The 23,351-nt window shown below is 35.1% G+C and overlaps 1 long non-coding RNA gene across 1 annotated transcript in view; it reads left to right on the plus strand.

Annotated features, from left to right (window-relative positions):
- LOC136835223 (uncharacterized) overlaps window positions 1–23,351 on the plus strand; it is a 137,149-nt gene that overhangs the window by 91,719 nt on the left and 22,079 nt on the right. Inside the window, exon 2 of the long non-coding RNA XR_010852060.1 lies at window positions 1,216–1,350. This is a non-coding gene — a long non-coding RNA (uncharacterized lncRNA). The remainder of the gene's footprint in view (window positions 1–1,215; window positions 1,351–23,351) is intronic.

The raw sequence follows: 23,351 nt of genomic DNA on the forward strand, positions 1-23,351 counted from the left end.
TTTTATTATCCTATAAATATTTTGTTTTGAGTTCTCTTTTGACGAACCTCTGCGCAAAGTTCTCTCTCTCTCTCTCTCTCTCTCTCTCTCTCTCTCTCTCTCTCTCTCTCTCTCTCTCTCTCTCTCTCTCTCTCTCCTTTAACAGTGCTGCTTTGTTTGCAGAGAGAAATAATACATAATTGACATTTGTCTTGATATTGTCGATTTGTAATAGCCTTTGTGTATAGATCTCTTAATTATTAGTCTACATAATTAATGAAGTAAGATTTGTTTTTGCCAGGTGATTTGGTTTTGGTGGCTACAAATAACATTTCAGAAAATGTTAAAAAATAATAATTGCGTACAGAAAATACCTTTCTTAGATGAACTGTTACTCAAGACATTCCCTATATTTCTCAGAATAGTTGTGAATAAACTTTAGTCACTGTAGGATGATTAATGATGACCAGGGTGATAATGATAATGAGAATATAAATAACAAAGAAGTGAAAGACTTTACGACACATCAATCTATCCCATCCCCCTTAACATTTTCAACATTAAATGTAAAGGAATATTAGCAAGGTTTGATCAAGTATTGTTGCTGCTACTGTGCGATTGCTTTTGAGTATTGATTGCATGATTATGATATGTTTATATGACTATTAATATGACATATATTTCTTTCCTTTCACGTCTCTTCGTGAAATGGTTTTGGTATATACCAGTGGTTCTCAATCTTTTCTTAGTGATAGCACCCTAACTGATGTAATCATATACCGTGGCACCCGTTCTTCACCATCCCACCATAACGTATGAATTAACTTCTTACTTAATGAATAAAATTATTATCCATACTCAAACCAAAATCATCACACCGTACATGCAGAAATATAATGTACAAACAAAGAGCTTATCAGAAGAATTAGATAGACATTAAGAGTAGACAAACTGATAATAATTATATGAAGACTTGCAAACTTTTTTTTTTTACAAAATGTTCATTGAGACGATCTAGCAAGACAAATTCATGGCAATCTTGCGGCACCTAAAGGCACTGTCTGTGGCACCCCAGGGTGCCACGGCACCCAGTTTGAGAATCGCTGGATGCTATATACAAACAACATTTCTTAAAACATCCAGGGGGAAACCATGCGAGTCTGACACTACCCTTGTCATTTTAATAAGATAAGACTTCGAGTTTCAGAGATAATTCAAGATCCTGATGTTTTGCAGGTCTTCAGGCTGTGAACCAAGAGTAGGGAAAACGAAGACTGCCATCCGCTACTGCAGTAATATGGAATTAACCTGGAAGTAGGTCGATGAATCAGACGGCTGGTTTCCCTCTGAACTCTCTCCGAGAAGCAAATGGTAAGTTTATTGCCGGTTTCTTATAAATAGAAAAGTGACTGGAATCTTCTTAATATGTATTTTTTAAATTTCTTTCTTCCAGGTTTTTCGGATTTTTTTCGGATTTTTGATCCGCATTCTCATTCTTTTTCAATGTTCGTCAACGAACTTCTGAATGTTTTGGATGTTAGGTATTCAATTAGTTTTAACAAGGCTGGCAAGCTAAAAACAATAACCTAACAAACGCAGAGTGCAAAAAAGCACTTCTTGGGGATTTTTTTTTTTTGTAGGATTAAAACTAATAATAATAACACAGATGAAAGCATTATACTTTACTACAGTAATGGTGAAATTTAATGCAGTTAAAAAGTATCGACAAAATACAAATCAAAGCAAACACTGATGTCGACCTTTATTATCAATAACAAGATACCTTGCACAATACGACGTTATATTAACATACGTTCATTAATGGAAAAGGTTTTGTTTTATAAGTCAAGTTATTTGACGTAAAAAAAACATAGTTTAGAAGTAACAATTAGAAGATAGTACGAATATATGAAATAATTAGATTCTTCCTAACCAACGCAGTCAGTAGTAATAGCAGTAGCATAAGTCAAAGAACTGCTTTGTGGATCTGGCAAGCTGGAAGGCGTTCAAATTCAATCTGGGTTTCGAAAAATCAAATTGCTTCTTACAATTTGAGTAGGCGGTTTACACAGTTAATGAATTAATCTGAGTGACACGTGATTATCAAATCGATAATTATAAATTAGACTTACCAATTCTCGTCCTTCATTCATTTGTTTATCAAAGGAATAATTGGTTTCGTAAAAGGACGACCGTCCTTACGATTATCCGTTGGGCGCCATCGTCGTTTTGACTCCACCCCCTATGGTCGCGGGAGGTAACGGATGCCTACCAGTTTATCCTCCGGGATCAAAGGACGGATAGAAAATGAAAAGGATAAAGGATAAAAGGGACACCATCAAGTCCTGCCATCAGCATCCGTCTTCCATCTAAGACAGAGACTCTGAGGAACATCTGATGAATGGGTTCATCCCGGAATGGCGGGGATGAGAATTTCCTCGCAAAGGTCCTTTCGTATTTACTTAATGATTCGATGGTACAAAGCGCTACGAAGCACTGGTCAGATACGCCTCTCTCTCTCTCTCTCTCTCTCTCTCTCTCTCTCTCTCTCTCTCTCTCTCTCTCTCTCTCTCTTCCCAAAGCTGAGACTCACAACAACTCACTAACAATTAGGTTCCTGATTCAATGCTACGGTATCAACAGTCGCTTCGAGTTATTTTAAACGTAACCACATAAATATTTCCTCGCCCTGGAGTCGAACCCGGGTATCCTCCGTTTTCAGTCTCTTCTGATATTACTACAGCGCGAGAAACAGGGAAAAAGAGTGAGAATATAGAGAGATAAGAAAGAACAATTTTCAAATTTAAGTTACTGATTTCATGCAGAATATAAAGATGCAAATATTCTCTACTGGAATTTCTTAAGTTTGTGGCGAATATTCTCTATTGGGGTTACTTAACTTTGTGGTGCATAATGTCTACTAGGATTTCTTAATTTTGTTTCTGAAGCCCTGCAGTCTTGTCAAAAGTACGGATATGGAAAGAATCCACATCCATAAATAGAAGTAGAAAGATGAAGTTGTTCAACATGAAGAACATGGGAACTAGGCAAATTTTTGTTTGCAATTGAATGGTCATGCCTATGGTAGTAACCTTAGCTCTAGAGATGTAATGAAATGAAACCACAAACTGACGCCTCCTTAGGGAGATAGTGCCGCCAGTGCACCTCACATGGTAAACTGTATAAATTGCATATATGTGAGGTGGACTGACGGCACTCCCTCCCTTAGAGGGGCGTCAGTTTGTGGACATTAAGTTTCCATGCAGTTACTGTATAGAGCTAAGGTTACTACCCATATAGGTGATTTACACACACACACACACACGCATATATATATGTGTCTATAAATATATATATATATATATATATATATATATATATATATATATATATATATATGTATGTATGTATGTATGTATGTATGTATGTATGTATGTATGTATGTATGTATGTATATATATATGTGTGTGTGCGTGTGTGTGTGTGTAAACTCAAAACACAAAATTTATCGTGAAATATTTCTTTATTCCAACCCTCCACAGAAGGGTTCATAATGCGTGGACTTCATCTCCTTCTGTCTGTATTTTATAGCTCCAATGGCACTGTTGCAAACGGCCAGTCGGTGACAAGCGCCGTCTGTTGCAGCGACAGACACTGCATCGACTGTGTCTGTTGACGATGTGTTCGTCTTCCTTTTTCATTCCTCTCTGTTTCTCTGCTTTCTTTTGCCAGGGATTAACCTTCTCTCATTTGTGAGTTATCGTAAATAACACTGGTATTCGAGAAAAAATCAGAGCAAAAAGAAATATCTCCTTTCCAAGTTGTAAGTAACGAGAGATTTGTTTTCATGGGATTTTGCGTCATCGTTTTTGTCAGTTCCTTTTCTTCTTGGAAACGAGAAAAAGTACTCTTTGTTCTCCTATCTTTTTTAAATTTCCACTTGAATAATACGAAATCTGATCAAAACTGGCTCTTGCTTCCTCCAAACGATGCTTTCACTTGCAAAATAATGATTTTTGGCAGCTATATTTATCAGTTAACCCTTTCGACGTGGCAAACTTTTTGTAGGAATCGGTTGAGTTTACAGTTTGCTTTGGCAGGACCATTGTAATTCCAGGTTAATGTGTTTCAGAAGTTCTGAAGTTCATGATTGCTATCTAACTGTCAAGTTTCATTAAAATCTATATGTTCATCCTTCAGATATTTTGTTAGAACGCATATATAAAATTAACAAAAAGATGCTGTTTCTGGGTTATTTAAATGCTTCTTAAGAGAAACATGCTTGAGTAAAGTTAGTGACAGTTCGCTCTCCAGTGGATGCTCTTTTTCAGAGATTGTTCTTGAGAAAAAACAAATAATAAATGCGCCGAAGTTTCTTCGGCGCAATCGAGTTTTCTGTACAGCGTATAATTCTGTATGAAACTCTCAGCCACGACCCATGAAATTCTCAGCCGCGACCCATGAAACTTTCAGCCACGGCCCATTGGCTGTGCTGTTGGCACCTATAACGGTGCGACACGCACAATCACACCTAACTTTAACCGTAAATAAAATAAAAACTACTGAGGCTAGAGGGCTGCATTTTGGTATGTTTGATGATGGGAGGGTGGGTGATCAGCATACCAGTTTGCAGCCCTCTAGCCTCAGTAGTTTTTAAGAAATGTGCGGACGGACAGACAAATAGCCATCTCAACAGTTTTTATTTTTACAGAAAACTAAAATTAAAAATGTAACCGCACTGCGAGTCGATGTCACTGATGCAGAAAAAAATTTCTAAAATCACATTGGGATCCCTCCCAAGGTTCTCTAGTGAAAGACAAGGGCGTTTCAAAATAATCCACAGAAGCCCTGAAAGAAGCTGGAGCCTAAGGGTTACTGTACCCAAGGCAATACGTGGACAAGATACCGCCTGCGTACCAACTTCCTGACCCACCAGTGACGCAACCACTAGCGGATTAAGAAAAATTTCATGGGAGCGGCACCAGTTTTTCATATTATATATATATATTATATATATATATATATATATATATATACTGTATATATATATTATTTCTATAATAGATTTTTTCCGCATTTTTATATTTCTCATGTATGTTGTTATCTAAATCTTTAATATTGTTATATTGTCATTATTTTTCATGGGGGCGGGGAGCACGTGCCCAGGCGCCTACCCCCCCCCCCCCGCCCTCGGAATCCGCTAGTGGGCTCAACTGATGGAATTTCATTCAGATTACCCTTCTGAGTGAATATGACGGAACTAAATAGCACACAACACTTAAAAGATACGAAAGAACCAAAATTCAAGAGTAAAAGTGAGGCTTAAGGGGTATGGAGAAGAAATAGCGAAAGATATGGTGAAAATATAGAAAATGAATAAAAAAAGCAAGAAAGCGTAAAAATAAAGAAAAAACTATCAGAACTAAAGACGAAGAATAGCTCTCCATCAGCAGTGGTAAATAAAGAATCATTCCTGGGACTTCTCTTAAGCGCCACTGAACTATTTTAAAATGGATTTTTTTTTTCCATTTAAAGAGGCCTTATTATTCTTGACACCTTGAGTGTGTCTGCCACTAAGATGCCAGTGACTCTGGAGTCCCTCTTCCTTTCTCCTTTTGAATATTTTACTCGAGATTAGCTATTGATGAGCACAGGTCTCTCTCTCTCTCTCTCTAGGACAACAGAAAAAAAATATAGGATAGATAAGCGTACCATAACAATCTTATTGAAACGCAGGTTTTTTTATTATATCTGCGAAAGGTTAATGTAAAACTATTTGTCATTTCTGTCATTAGTGCTGCTGTTCTGTTGCAGTTTCATTCTCAGTTCATCTCTCCTATATTTTCCTGGCTTTAACTGCCATTCGACTACCGATGGAGTTATATAGCCCTTGAGGGCCGAATGTATAGGTTCCTATTTCCTCCGAATCGACCCCAAAAAAGCATAGGCTCAAATTCCTACCTGGCAGATGCACTCGTCAGAAATCATTTCCTTTTAGTGTAAGTTATTCCCGTTTTGTCCGTCTGTGAACATTTTGGCTAGAGTTTTTATTCATGGTTAAATTTGAAAAAAACAAACATAAAAATACTTTAAAGTTTACTAATACTTTCTCGCAGTACTTGGAGCGATTTGCTGCCATATCACCTAACGGCACAAATTCATTTCCTTGAATCACAATGCCTCTGTTTTCACAGCAGACCTCTGTTTAGTGAATCGGTAATATTTATCGTTAAAATTATATCAGCACATTGCTTTGTAAAGACCAGTGACTATAAGTCCCGTAGAAGCCCTTCATAACTACAGTACTTTCCTTAAAGTTTTCTTGTACAACAAATAAGTGTTTCATTAAGTAATTTAAATGAAACTGACGTATATGTTAAAAAATAATAGGATTCCTTTTCATGTAATCGTAAAGGGAAAGGTAAGTGCCGATAAAACACTCAAAGTTGTAACTGCTTTAACCAAAACACAAGCGGTTATCTCCGTCAGGGGCCATTTAAGAACTTAAAATTCCAGTCATTTTTAACGAGAGTCGTAGTCTTGCTTTTCATTTTGCAAAAATGCATTCCATTCTCTAGAATTAATACCAATTAATAGTATATTAATTTTTATTATGATCATAAAATAAGCAAATAGATAGTGATTTGCTGTTACCAGGAGTCAAGAGGAACCAATGATTAATCATAATGTAATCGCTAAAGGAAAATTACTGAGGAACAGAAAGCCTAAAGCTTATTAGTATAATATAAAGTAGCTTGCGTGCGGGGCAATCTTTCTTCGAATGGTTTTTTTTTATATAAATTTCCTTTATTATTGTAATCAAATCTTATTCTTAAACGGTAGGCTTTTTACTAATTTGTGTATAAACGTGGGTATTGCTACATTATCATAAAAACAGATGTATGCTCTCTCTCTCTCTCTCTCTCTCTCTCTCTCTCTCTCTCTCTCTCTCTCTCTCTCTCTCTCTCTCTCTCTCTCTCTCTCTCTCTCTCTCTCTCTCTCTCTCTACTGCAACAGAGGTATTGCCTGACTACTTACGATAATTTATCCTGTTCTAAATACAAGAGACATCATCGTCATCTTTAGGTTCAAGAACCTAATGAGATCATGAAGTCTTATGGACAAAGCATTCTGAAATTAATTTCTTATCTCCGGTGCTTAAATTTCCCTCGGCTTTGGAAGTCCAATATAATGCTGGCATTAATTATCCCGGATAGCTTCTTCTCCATTCCCACTTTCAATTAGGAAATCAATTTAAGACCTCCCAGGAGCATAATAGGTCAGTTGCTTCACGTTAATTAACAGCACAGGAGAATGCGAAGGGATTACGTTTTCTGTTGTTGTGATGATGCGCGATATTTAGGAACTATTTTACAATTTTTTCAGATGTAATTTAGCTGATCATGAATAATCTTCTGCGGTTCGACTCGTTCCATGCTTATACATACACGAGATACTATATAGCCTACATATATGTGTGTGTATATGTGTATATGTGTATATATATATATATATATATATATATATATATATATATATATATATATATATATATATATATATATATATACTTTAGTATATATATATATATATATTTATATTGTATATATATATATGTATATATATAATATATATGTGTATATATATGTATGTATGTATGTATGTATGTATATATATAAACATATATATATATATATATATATATATATATATATATATATATATGCATGTGTGTATATGTGTATATATATATATACATAGTGTGTGTGTATGTGTAAACAATATGTACTGTATATGATCATATATAACCAGGAATGGTCATTATTCTCAAATTCACTTTAACTTGAGAATATCTCACGCCAAAAAGCTATTATATAACAGTCCAAATGCCCCGGCCAGGATTCGAACCTGTACTTCAGGACTGATCAGAGGTGACAGGGATTTATCCAATAAACTCTCAAGACAGACATGACTCTGACTATGCTTTACATGTTAAGAAACACCAGAACAGACCTTTACAAATGTATTTGAATCAGAAGCCTCTTAATGGAATACAACACCTTCGGAAATTAAAGTGAGGACCTTCCTAGCACTCCCCGGTGGGAAACCAGAGTTATAGCTTCATTAAGGACTTCCAATTAAACGGAACCTTCCATCGCGATGCCAGAAAACCTACGCTAGGAAAGGTCTAGGATATGGAGGCACGTATATCGTGTAAATTACTTTAAAAGGTCATTCGTTCCAGGAAGGCTTATCGGCGTAGGATACTTTTATCTGTCCAGTCTTTTTTATTCCTTTGGGAAATGGTATTAAACGAGATGGAAGGCATTACTTTGAGTATTAGCCGCAACTAATTTTGCAAAATGCATCGGTTGTTAAACCGAGACCTTGTACAAGTGGAAAATATGATTCTCATGAAGAGAAAAGAGATTTGTACGAGTCATTTACTCGGTGAGGAATAAAGGCTGAATGTTTAAGTGCCCTAAAGAAAGTTTTCCGATTCCCTCGATGTCATCTATTTTTTTTCTTACATATGAAGGATGAATTAAGTGTTTAAATGTTATTACAGCCAGTATGTATAAAGTTTTTAATAAGTAAGTAATTATAGGTTTAATACAGTTAACACGCATTCTCAGAAGTATAAAATTTTCTTAGAACTTAAGCTTTTGAATTAGAAAATGCATTAGGATTTGATTGCGAACTCATACTTAGACATATACATGCAAGAATACATACACACAAACCACAGATGCAAATTAATGCATTCAAATATATATATATATATATATATATATATATATATATATATATATATATATATATATACATATATATATGTGTGTGTGTGTGTATATGTATAAATGACTGTCCTCCCACAATACATATACACACACACATATATATAGATATATATGTATACATACTGTATATATATGTTTGTGTGTTAACAGTTATTACAGATATACAAAAGTACATTGCTATAATATTTTATTTTATGCGTCACTTATTATATTTTTATGCATAGTATACTAATTACGATATTTATATAATGCAAGCACTCCTTTAGATTCCTGCATTAATATTATGCGCTGATCATTCTTGACCACTATACATAACCTGGTGAGCTTTCCAGACTACACCTCCATGACCCTTCTCTCTCTCTCTCTCTCTCTCTCTCTCTCTCTCTCTCTCTCTCTCAAAGAAAGAAATGCAGGTAAAGTCAATTTGAAGAATAAACCTCTTATTTGCCAGAGGCAAACGTCAGACGATATGACACTTCCATCTTTGATGACGCTCTTACCCTTTGATTCTCTTTTCTTCGTTCATAAGTTGAAGTTCTAAAGGGAATAGTTCAAGGCCTCATTTTCTTTCAGTTTTATTGTCGGTTTTATTTCTGTTCGTTTTTGCACTAGATATGACAAACATATTTGCTAGGGGCTACAAGTATGCCTGAGTTTAAGTCCATGTAAGAATATGCAGATTTAAACTGATTTATCAATTATATAGTTATTTCCAAATTCTCCAAAGCTAGATCATTCTCATTTAGAAAATTTATTACGTCGTATAAATTGAGGTTTTATTGATAGGCCAGTCTTAGTAGCCAGTTGGCAAAGATACCAGACATAAGAAAAGAATGAGAAAATGCAACATTTGAAAGAGGCAACGCTAGTTTCGAGAACTTTCATAAAGTGTAGAGGTCATCATTTCTTGAATGAACGGTCCTGTCTTTCATAATGGACTGACAACACATTACTGTATACGGAAGATATATGCAACTTGAAGGGACATAATATATATATATATATATATATATATATATATATATATATATATATATATATATATATATATATATATATATATATATATGTGTGTGTGTGTGTGTGTGTGTGTGTGTTCTGTGTGTTATTGGTAATTTTCGGTCAGGTTTATTTATTCTTTACATTTCAGTTTTTTTATTATTTTGTTATTTGAGTAATCGCTCGTGATAATCCATTTCGTGACACAATAGGATCCAAATCTATATTTTTCTTTTTCCAAAACTGCTGCTTTTCCCTGTACAAAATTTTCATCAAATTCCACAGACCAGAAATGGAAGCACGAACAAAATTCATTAAGACTTACTAAAAAATGAAAAGAATGTAGTAAACGGCAGAAGAGGAATTGCTGGCATAGAAAGACAGAAATTAAAATATATTTGTTTGACATAGTTTTTGCGAAGGAATGTCAATCAGATTTCACGTAGGATTTAAAACTTCTAAAAAAAAAAAAGCATTCCCTCAATGTAGCTTTTTGAATATTTGGGAACACCAAGAAAGAATGAAGTTTGGGAGCCGTGGGAGAAGGAATGTCAGTCTCACGGCATGAAACCAATTTCAGCGCGTTAAATGGAACCAAATTGTTTGCGCAAATTACACCATGTATCAAACCCTCCGGGCTGAAAAGAGCAAAATATATATAAAAAAAACATGAAACACTGAAATCAGAAAGAAAGGATAAATAAGCAATTAAAAACAGGCAAAGGACGAATGAGAAAACAATTGAAGCACGTGCTAAAAAAACCGAACCTCATTATAATATCTTCGTCAAGGATGAAAAGGTTATCAGCTGAAGGAGAATCCAAAACAGGATGAATGAAGAAAAGGGGTATTTAATGAAGAAACAGAAAGACCAGGAAACACCACCAGAACGGTTTTATAGGAAGAAGGATGGTAATGTGAAGGATGAACTCGGAAACAAATGCGTGTACGAGTATATAACGGTAGCAACACGCGTTTCCCATACTCCCATTGCAATCGAAGAAAACGGTGTAGTGCCTTTCGTCTTTTCGGATAACTGTACTACAGGTAGATCTGCCTCCATGACGAGTCTTTTGTGCGCATGAATGATCCTCATTACCGCGCATATTTTTTAGGGTGTCACCATAATCTGTAGATTCCTTGTATAGGTTGCGGAAAATATTATATCATGAACGTTCCTACAACGTAGATTCAATGTGGAAAGCATATTAATTGTGGACTTTACAACCAAACTGATTTTGTAAGGTTAAAGTAATGTTAAAAAATGCCTATAAAACCTACATGATCGTTACATTAAACGTGTATCCGAGGTGATTAATATCAATCATTCCACACTGGATTATGATTTGTTGATTACAAGCGATGCAGATAAATCACTCAGTTGAATATAGCCTAATTTGACAATGGTTTGGTGATGCATTACCACAAACTCTATCATATTACACCTACGACTGTAATATATCACTACATATGCTAGTGATAACAATGATAATGAAAATCATCATTAATATCCGTTATAATGATAAGGGACAAACCCGTAGCATTAGTGCCATCAACAGAATAGTAGATGGAACTATTTTACACTTAAATTTCACTTCAGCAGCATTCCTCCTTGTGTTCACTGTGGTGCATTTCCATCAGTTGTGTATACTCTGGTGCATTGCTAAAAGTATAGTGACCAGCGACGGAGTTTCCTTCTTAATGGAAAATCCATGTCTGAAATCTTCGGAGATGCTCCAGACGTTCCTGCACTTGTCCGTCTTCTAAAAGTTGTTAAGATGTTGGAGAGAGATAAATTTGTCTGCATTTTTTAACGTTTATTTTTCATATATTCTTATTCTAACCTATTCATTTATTTCAACATACAGTACACTTAAGTGTAAGAAGATTTACTGAAAGAATGTTAATGGTTCATGAAATCTTTGAGTGAAATGAGGGATTTACCGGAAGAAACATTTTTACACCGGGCCATTTTCTCCCATTCCGCTATACGTGGTTCGGACTTACTCCTATAATCCCAGTGTTTAAGTTATGTTTATTAATTTTATACGGCCATCCATCCATCCTAACGCCAGAGAACTTTATTCTTTAAACGGAAACTAAAGATTTATATGCAAACACTTTCGACTGGTTCATTACCAACCGAGGACGATGCACGAGATGGTGGTGCTCTCTTGCGGACCTTTTATGAAACTACTACTACTTACCTTAATTTCTGGCCGCCACTCTCATTAATTACGAGTTCACTTTTCTTAATATCCTTCGTAAACTCCATAAAAAAAACTACCATACGTACGAGTATATCAAATACTTTTACCATAAATATTTATGAAGTCATGAAAACTGTCATGAGTTTATAGAACACTGACCTCAGAATGATCACATGAACATTCACTCGAAATGTTAGGTATAAAAAGGGAAAAACGCGATAAAAGGCAAGAAAGACTGAGAATAAAAAAGAAAACGGAAAAATTAATAATTGATTTGATCGAAATGGCAAAAAGGAATTGTAAATCTTAAATATTGCGAATCGGAATTAAAAAAAAAAAAGCTTAGTTTTCTGTTAGTATTTGCAAAATGAGCGAGCGAGAAAAAGCCGAAAATGATTATCAGAAAAGGAAAACTGGAGAGCAGTCACACTCGCAGAAAAAGAATCCGAAGAACGAAGAGAGAAGTGAGCGAAAACAAAAATAAGAAACAAGGGTACGAGCGAGAATCAGATAATGGAAGCTGGAACGAAAGAGAGAATAACCAGCAACAGCAAAGAAGAAACGAAACAAAAGTGGATTTGGGGACGGAAAGGATCTAAAATAGAACCAGTGGAAGAAAAGGAAAATAAAGATGATGAAACAGAAGACAAAAGAGAGTAAATAAAAACTTTTTGTAAGAATAACTGATAATATTGATAAACTTTTGTTCATCAAAGTCCACAATTATACCAATAGATTGTATTTTTGGCAAAATAGTTAACTCTTGCCAGTAATACATTTCATTGATAAAAATGTGGATTTTTAATGAATAGCACTAATAAAGACATTCAGTATAACAGAAATAATAGCCGTACTAAAAAAAGCAACTTCCGGAAAACAATTTTGAGATAATATACCACACAATAAATTCTGTTTTGAAGAGATAGATTGAATATTCGATATAGTGCGAGGAGAATTTAAATTGAAAAGGGGGAAAAATTTGAATCCCTTTTAAGATTAGAGGAAGAATGGGTAAAAAAAGTGTTTCATACGAATTCCAGAATTCCAGCAAAGCAATGTAATTGAATGGCTGAGAGCTCATTTTAAAAGATGATTAAAAAACAGTGTGGAAGCTAATAGTAAACATAATTTATTGGTTGTATAAAAGAATTTTGGTATTTTAATAATAAAAAAAAATCATTAAAGGAGAGATCTCAGTAATGGAAGTAAGTTTGTAATAGGAAAACATGAAGAAATGAGGGGACATCAAAGAAATGTTGAATAATGAAGAAACTAAAGAAGAGAAAGGAATAAGGGGGAGAGAAAATGAGTCTCCGCTCATCTCCAGCTTCTCATCCCATAGCTCTCATCAGAGTAGGTTTAGGTCTGTGCTTTGGGTCTTCCAATTCTCAGTATGCAAAGGACATATTCAAAACAGTTTTATCTCCCCTTCATCACTATTTATTCTATTCATGGTACTTGCGTAGTTTCTCTTATGATGTCCTATACTGTTCTATCCTGCATTCTGGCTTCTAATATTCTTCGTAAAGCTCTATTTTCAAATCAGCACAAGCATTCATATTTCTTTCTCATTTTCGTGAATTCTTCCAGCTTGGGAAGCAAAATACGTGTTGGTTGCCTGTCCCATTGGCTTTTGAACTTTTATGCAAAAAAAAAAAAAATACTGACTGTCACGATTGTACCTGAATTATCCTGATTAATGATGAAATCTATATTTCCAATGTTCTCGAAAAGGAAAACTTCCGAATTCGTGAACCGTACTATCGAAGGGAAATTTGCGGAGAGGAGTGCTATCTTGTGGAACTGACTGATATTAATTAAGTGCTTCTAAAGAAGGTTAATCAGCTTCTGTTTAGTGACTTGGAATTAATGACATCGACCATTGCCCTGAGATGATTGATTTTCATGCAGAAGATCAAAGGCCATTAAAAGAGAGAGAGAGAGAGAGAGAGAGAGAGAGAGAGAGAGAGAGAGAGAGAGAAAAACGCCAACTTTAATCCTTCGATTTGATTAAAACTTTTTGATGTTGAAGCGGTATATGAATATATATTGCAATTTGCTATTTCTGGGCTGAACTATTCTACGGGGTTTTTAAACATAGAGTTCTGTTATGGGAAACATGACCCCTGAAAGGCAAAGGGAGTATGTTACCCTTTAACATTTAGAGAAATCATAGAAAGCAAGGAATAAGGAAAATTGTGATTTTCTTAAAATAACATAAAACTGTCACAGAGGTGGGTGAAAAAATGGCAATAATTAATCTCGTATATTCATCCAAATATCTTATGGTATAGAATTGGAAGTCATATAAATCGTGTGAACTTATAACAGCAGGCCAAAGTACAGGCAGAGCTAGTAACTAAGAATTGGTGAGACTTTAACATCGAATCTCCACAGACGTCGATCACATCAGTCAATTTTCCTTATTCCTTGCTTTCTTTGATTTTCTCTAAATGTTAAAGGGTAACATACTCCCTTTTGCCTTTCAGGGGTCAGTGTTTCCCATAACAGAACTCAATTTTTCAAAACTCTGTAGAATAGTTCAGTGCAGAAATAGCAAATTGCCAAATGTATTCAGAATACTGCTTTCAACATCAACAATGACAAGAAATTCTTGATATACAGCTAATGGCCAATTTAGGTCAGAAGGCAAATTATTTAAGTAATTAGCATGATATTATTTAGTGAATCGAATAACAAGTTTCAAATAAATACCAATACGAGTGTTGGAAGAGCAGTCATTGGGTGTCATCCGGTAGTTATGATGTTAAAGGTATTACATCTTTACTTAAATTATGGCAATTAAATATCACAGTGGAAATAACCCACTTACTGAAGATTAAAATAGTTAACCACAGTTAACATACATGCATATACACATATTCACACATGAGTATACTGAAAACAACAAAAATACGTACGTGATGTGTTTATCAGCTGAAGCCACAGGAAGATCTTGAAAACCAACGGCTGAGTGCCAAGAACTGTCATGTAATTAACACATCTTAGGCACTGTAAGCCCCCAGATACACACACACACACACACACACACACACACACACACACACACATATATATATATATATATATATATATATATATATATATATATATATATATATATATATATATATATATATATAACTGAAGGACAAGATACGGTGTGGGAAATGCAGAACACAAATTTATGAACCTTTCTGTGAGGGTGGGAGTGTGTGTGCGTGCGTGTGTGTGTGTGTGTGTGTGAACTTAAAACAAAATTTACAACAGAACCTTTGTTTCTCTCCCACCCTTCATAGAAGAGGTTCATAAATTGTGTTCTGCATTTCCCGCCCTCCTTATCTTAAAGCTTCAATTGCACTGTTGCAAAATCCCCGTGGCTCAAAAGCGCCATCTCTTGCAGCGACAGACACCGCACCGATTGCGTCTGTTGACGATGTGGTGTCTTCATTTTTCATTGCTCTCTGCTTCTCCCTTCTCTGTTGCCAAGAAAGTGCTCTCTCACTTTCATGAGAAATCGTTGTGATCAACACTGACATTAAAATAAAACAGGTATAGAAAGAGAAAGTAAGAATTACCCTTTAAAAGTGGAAGGAAAGAAAACGGCATTTTTTGGAATGTTATGCCACTCTCCCGTCTCCCCTACACAACAGACCCACCCAAACCCCCAAACCCCCACGACCAGACTACACTGCTTTCCTTCCATTACCAGACAAGAGATAAGTCAGCACTGCTCAGCAAACTGAAACAAACTGACGATATCCCGTACTGTCAAGCTTGTTCCTTCTTTTTCCCGCTATATATGTCTTTGTTTGTCTTAGTGACTGATATTTCAACCTTATTTCACGAAGACTCTCTCTCTCTCTCTCTCTCTCTCTCTCTCTCTCTCTCTCCGTCTGTCAGTCTGTCTGCCTCTCTCCCCTTCCCTCTCTCTCTCTCTCTCTCTCTCTCTCTCTCTCTCTCTCTCTCTCTCTCTCTCTCTCCGTCTGTCTGTCTGTCTGCCTCTCTCTCTCCCTCCCTTTCTCTCTCTCTCTCTCTCTCTCTCTCTCTCTCTCTCTCTCTCTCTCTCTCTCTCTCTCTCTCCGTTTGTCTGTCTGTCTGTCTGTCTCTCCCTCTCTCTCCGTCTGTCTGTTTGTCCGTCTGTCTCTCTCTCTCTCTCTCTCTCTCTCTCTCTCTCTCTTATAAACGATACAAAAACTGAACAAAAAAAAAAATGAATGCCCATCTTCTTGTTACTGTCTGGAGTAAGGTTAGCTTTTATTGACCAAAGGCTCGAGAACGGAAGTCTTTCCGAGGTAGAGTCATTAGGCTGAAACAACTCAAATAAAAAAAAAAACTTTCGTTTGGAATTGCAAAGATCGCACTAACCAAAGCTTGCCTTTTCGATCAGACATTGTGCAAAGAATACACATTCTGTCAGGAGTTTTTACAGCACTGGAAAGCATGAAAGTAGTTTTAACTGATTTTTTTATATATATATATAGAACAAAGAATTCCATTACAGGGAATCTTTTTCTCTCCTTCTCTGCCAAAAAGGACGTTAGTTTCTTAATGCTACTTCCTAGAAAAATAATCTACGATCCCAAAGGGTTTTCCCGGGAGCCGTTAGAATAGTTTGCAATGTGTTCCCTACGATGGGAGAAAGGAAGATAATTGACAATACAAGTCTTGTCTTGTTCCCTTTTAGGAGAAGTTACGAGACAGAGAGAGAGAGAGAGATTTTGTTTTGAAAGACGTCTTCTTAATTTAAAGCTTTCATCTTTCTTATGTTTGGAGATACATCAAATTCTTTCAATTTCTCGAAAATTTGCTGTCCCTATTTTTTGTTTCACAAATTTGCAAGATTTCCCATTCAACTAATGTATTTCCATTCGAACAGCTGGAATGATCACGATGAAAACGCTATTGACATCTTACTACCATTTATCTCTACGTGGACTTTGAAGCCTAAAATCTACGATTCTTTCCTTCTTGACCAGTGTCAGTTCGATAATCAGTTCAGGATCTTCCAAATAAGGTTTATCATTTATTACAAACTTGATGAAAGCAGTAAGATTACAGTCATTGTAAAGCTTTTACTTTTCTCCTGTTAGGGCCTCGCGTTATCTAATGAACTGCAAAGACTAAATTTACATATTTTTCTAATTTAGTGATTAAGAATTACAAAGCATAAAGCTTTCTGTGCACGTGTTGAAATTTCTTTTCAGACACTTGCCCGTACAAGTAGTTAATGTAGCCTTACTCTTCAGTTAAGGAGTTATTGATCAAAGCTGGTGTTTCCCCACAATCCTGAATAAATCGCAAATTTATCTTCCCTCGTCCGGAAACAATCCTGAATAAATCGCAACCTTATCTTCCTTCGTCCGGAAACAATCCTGAATAAATCGCAAATTTATCTTCCCTCGTCCGGAAACAATCCTGAATTAATCGCAACCTTATCTTCCCTCGTCCGGAAACAATCCTGAATTAATCGCAATCTTATCATCCCTCGTCCGGAAACAATCCTGAATTAATCGCAATCTTATCATCCCTCGTCCGGAAACAATCCTGAATAAATCATAACCTTATCTTCCCTTGTCCGGAAAAAATCCTGAATAAATCGCAACCTTATCTTCCGTCGTCCGGAAACAAAATTGCATTGCTTATAAAACCTTCCTTTATCTTTTAAGATAAAATTCATCTCTCTCCAGCCCATTTCGCCCGCTTGCCTAATATCTTCCTTTCATCTTTATTTTGAGAAATATCCTAATGAAAAAAGGTACATGTTCATCCATTTGCAAAAATGAAGTAGGGGCTATTGCAAATGCAAGAATATTTATCCGTTCTGATGAAAGACTTTCATGCCAAAACTATCAAATGGCAATGAAAGTCACAACCAGCAATAAATTTACTGGAAGCATCAAGGAAAACTTCAAGGACAATTTTGCAGCATTTATGTCGAGATACTTTGATTTCCTTGAAGCATGTAAAGTTCATAAACGAGATGCTATATTAATTAATTGTCCAAATATTGACGAAAAGCATGTACGCTTTGCCCTCCCTTTAAACTGATGAAAACAATGTCAATACCCATATAATTATTATTAATTTCTTTTGTAATTAGATTTATTAGTATTATTAAATCAGCGAAACTAAAAAAATCGAGTCTTCGTAGTCTCTACGATTCGCCACTACTTGCAGATCACACTTATCATGCTGTAGTTAATCAGCAATTTCTCGAAAACCATTGACTTACAGCGCACATTCAGACCCTGATAGAATTTAGTATCACGCGACTTTGGTAAATATTTAAGGAAAATGTAAAATATAAAAAAAGTAAATTTTAAAAAAAGTTAATGTTTCCACTCCTAAATAAAGAGAATAAATAAACAACTTGCTACAGTTAGATAGATATGAGAGGAAGTCATCTGTCGTCATGAATTTATATAATATATATAGATAGTCTTTAAATGAAGCAACGTTGTTTGTACACTGCTAAGCCAGACGGGGTGTCTTTTTCCGTAATATGACATTATATGCACAAAATCCTCATTAAATGTGAATGTTATTTCCCTTAATCCCTCAAGATTTCTTTCGACCTGAAGTTCATGAGCCCTGCCTTTGTTATCACTACTTTGTTCCCCTCTCTCTGTTTTAAGATGCCTGATATGTATACCATCTATTTCGGGGTCTGAAATTTAACCCTTTTCAGTGGTCACTGGATTGTGTAAGTCAGATTTCATATCAGAGGAAGAGAAAGAGAGAACTAGATAGATTTCGTAAACGCAGATGAATGCAACCAAGTTGTTCTCAGACGAATATAGAATATACTTCGCAATATGATGCACCTAGAGATAGTTTACAAGGTCAAACGTTTGGCATCTTGTTCTGTCAAAGAATAATTTCTTCACTGATCTTCGAAATTCCGTTGCGGTAATTAATAGACTGTGTTAATTATAACGGCACAATTATAACCAGAGCACAAGTATAAATCCTCATTAATATTGCATAACAGAATGTTTTTTCCTTTGAAGACGAACCATTGAGACCCAAAACCTCTTTATTACCTTCCGGTTAATTATTGCTAAGATCATCCGTATAAGCAATACTTAATTAGTCTTGTCGTAATGTATATAATATTACCTCAAGTATCTGGTTAGGGGGGAGGGAAGGGTACACCTTACCCCTCCTCCGCTTCCCTCCATCGACAATGAAAACCATTCGCATTATTAATTATTCATTACGTTCTGTGGATAGAACGTTTTTCCTTTTGTATTGTGTCTGATTAATGTTACCTGTAATCTATCAATGACACATTTTCCAGTTTTGTTTACCGAAACTATTTTACGATAATATTTCGTAAGGTGTTTGTAATTAGATGAATTTATATCTCTGTGAATCAAAGCAATTCAGATCTGAATGTAACCTTCCATGAATGCAAAGGCTAGATAACAATCAATGCAAATAAAATAAAGAAAAATATTCTCACTTGTACAAACAACAAACAATATACCAAGCTCCATTCCCAGATGATTGATCTATGAGGGTACAACGAACTATTTCAAAAATCTTTCGCTGTTAAAATGAATAGTGATATTAATAGAATGAGAAAATATTGTATAAAAATGGTGCATGTAATTCAAAGTGAAAATAATGAGGATATTCTACCAAACTCTGATAGGAAGATATATATGTATATATATATATATATATATATATATATATATATATATATATATATATATATATATATATATATATATATATATATCACAAAATAGCTACACAACTCACTGTGTACATATATTCATATTACTCGTGTCAAGCCTAAGTTTAACCATTCAGTCTTATTGAAGCCTAACACGAGTAATATGAACACACACACATACATATATACATTATATATATATATATATATATATATATATATATATATATATATATATATATATTATATATATATATATAATATATATATATATATATATATATATATATATATATATATATATATATATATATATATATATATACATATATATATTGTATATATATGTATATGAATGTGTGTGTTTAAATATGAGAATCCTCAAATAACATTTCAATGATTCGTGTGACGTAAGGTTTGCATTAAAGGGAAGCATGACACTAAGTCACTTAAGACGCAATCCTTAACCAAAAAATTCCTTTGCGTCTCATTACTCTTAAAAAATATATTTATATTATATAGTCAGTGCTTAAAAGCTTTTTGAGATTTAGTGTAATTGTATATATGTTCTGGAAAAAGAGAATAATTTACCAAAGGCTGCTGTGAGAAACAACACAAAAATATTTGATGTTAAAAAAGAAAGGTGAAAATAAAGGGTGAGTAAAAAAGAATGGAGGATGAACAGTGTCGGTAAATGTGAGCAGAAATCACTCGGCGCAATCGAGTTTTCTGTACAGCATATGAAAATCTCAGCCACGGCCCATGAAACTCTCAGCCCCGGCCCATGAAAGTTCCAGCCACGGCCGGGTGGTGGCCTGTGCTATTGGTACCTATAATGGTGCCAGACGCACGATCATGGCTAACTTTAACCTTAAATAAAATAAAAACTACTGAGGCTAGAGGTCTGCAAATTGGTATGTTCGATGACTGGAGGGTGGATGATCAACATACCAATTTGCAGCCCTCTAGCTTCAGTAGTTTGTAAGATCTAAGGGCGGACAGAAAAAGTTCTTACGGACAGACAAACAGCCATCTCCATAGTTTTCTTTTACAGACAACTAAAAATTAGATAATCACGAGTGTTTGAAAGGAAAGCAGGGGATGTACAATAAAAGGTGAAAGTGACAAACCGAGCCAAAGCCAAAATAAAAAATCCGTTTGTGAATCGGATGAATAATAAGCCTCGAAACTTCCGTCAACTTCGCCGTCTTTTCTTCCCAAAAAGGAAATTCTCGTTTTTCTCGTCTCCGCAAAGTGTTTGGGAAGCCTTGCTGTCCCTCAGTGTGGTGGCTGTTTTATTATCCTATAAATATTTTGTTTTGAGTTGCCTAGTGATGAACCTCTGCGCAAAGTTCTCTCTCTCTCTCTCTCTCTCTCTCTCTCTCTCTCTCTCTCTCTCTCTCTCTCTCTCTCTCTCTCTCTCTCGGGTGAGTGTCTTTCTCCTTTAACAATGCCACTTTGTTTACAAGGAGGAATATAATGTATAATTGGCATCTGCCCTGTTATTTGGCGCTTGGAGATAACCTTCTACATAGATCTCTTAATTATTATTTCACGTAATTAATAAATTAAGGTTTGCTTTTGCTGGGTGAATAGATCTAGGGGGATACAAATTCCATTTCATAAAATATTAAAAAAAGGTAATTGCGAGACAGGAGATATTTTTCTTTTCTTTACTGTCTACATAATATAATGTTTTCATAATATCTCAACATGAAGAGAAGGATAGGTTATTCTAGACATTCTTTATGTTTTGTAGGTATTCAAAACTGGAAGAAACAAAATTCGAGACTACTATCCTATAATAGCATATTTATGAAAAAATTAGTCACTGAATTAACATAATGTGATGCAACATCCAAATGATGGATTTTCTTCATGAGTAAAGGTGCTGCTAACTGTATTATACCTTAATTCTTCATCTAAATTTCATTTTGTTGTATTTTCCTGACAAGACTTTAGTATTTATGCTTAGTTTGTGTCTCCACTGTTGATTTATCACCTTTGAAAATCTTGGCTACTTGCAGTTTTTGAAATAGTTACTTGAAGGATAATTACCTGGGTGATAAAAATAATCATGGGAATATGAATAACAAAGAATTTGAAGGCTTTACGACACATCAGTCTATCCTATCTCCATTAACATTTTCAGCATTGAATATAAAGGGATGTTGGCCAGGTTTGACTACGTGTTGTTGCCGCTACTGTGCAATTGCTTTTGAGTATTGACTGCAGGATTATATGGTTATAAGACTATGAGCATTGATTTCATGATTACATGTTTACATGACTATTAATGTGACATATTTCTTCGCGTCTCCTCACGAAATGGATTTGTTATATACAAAGAACACTTCCTTAAACGTCCAGGAGAAACCAAGCGACCCTAACACTGTCCTTCTGTTTTTATTAAAATAAAATGACCTGTCCACACTAGCGGGCATGCCCGACGGGCACTTCCATCTGTTTATATTTTCTCTCGGTTCTGAAGCAGTGTTACCAGACAATCGCATCGTTCTGGCTCCATACTCGGTCGGTCAGTTTAGTGGAACAGGTTATGGGAACAGTGTTTGCCCGTTGGGCAGTGCCCTCTAGTGTGGACAGGGCTTTAGACGTCGGTTTTTAGAAACTACTCAAGATCTTGATGCTTTGCAGGTCCTCAAACGGTGAACTGGAGTGAGGAAAACAAAGACTGCCACCCACTACTGCAGTGATATAGAATGAACCGAAAATTGGGTCAGTGAATTAAACGGTTGGTTTCCCTTGAACTAATGAGGGCCATAAACAAGTAGCAAACGTGAAAGTTTATTCCTGAATTCTTTTGAGTGCAAGAGACGGAGATGTCTGTTTGATGCTTAAGTTTTTATCCTAATTCCTTGTTTCCAGCTTTTTCGTATTTAAGAGGGATTTCCTTTTCGCAGTTCTCATTCTTGTTCAGTGTTTGTATATTGGGTATTTATTTATTGTTTCAGTAACTAACATGCAAAGAACAATTGCTCCCCAACAAATACAGGATTCAAAAGCCCGTTTTTTGTAAGAGAATATTAATGATAATCGTACAGATGAAAACTTTATACTTCACTATAGTAATGAAGACATTTGATAGAGTTAAAAAGTATCGACAAAGTACAAATCTAAGCGAACAATGATGCAGACCTTTATTAGCAATAACAAGACACATTGCACAGTACGACTTTTATTTGCACATGTTCATTAATGGGAAGAGTTTTATTTTATAAATAAAGTAAATTGACAGGCTAATGGCTAGACGTAAACAAACATTGTTTATAACTTACAATGCTGTTTACACACTCGAGAACGATAATTAACGTATATTTTAGCTCAGGTTAAAAATGATGTGAAATGAATCAATTGTTCAATTTAGTCCATTGAGTGATATAACAATGCTAACCTTATGGCTGGCATATTTCAGCTTTATACTGTCCTACATATGAACAAGATACCATTTTAAAACATTTCAACAAAAGGGAAACTTACAGAAACATTCACTATGTTCTTAAGTATTTACTTCAGAACTTCAACAACAGAAGTGATGGTATTGTTCGTAATATTAGTAAACCATAAGAAATACCACTCATAATGAAACAGAATTGCCAGGGTTGAAAAGAGAAAGATCTTCGGAAAGAAGACAAGAAGATAGCAAGAATACGTGAA

This window comes from Macrobrachium rosenbergii, chromosome 55 (genome assembly GCF_040412425.1).
Source record: "Macrobrachium rosenbergii isolate ZJJX-2024 chromosome 55, ASM4041242v1, whole genome shotgun sequence".
In the NCBI taxonomy this organism is placed as follows: domain Eukaryota; kingdom Metazoa; phylum Arthropoda; class Malacostraca; order Decapoda; family Palaemonidae; genus Macrobrachium; species Macrobrachium rosenbergii.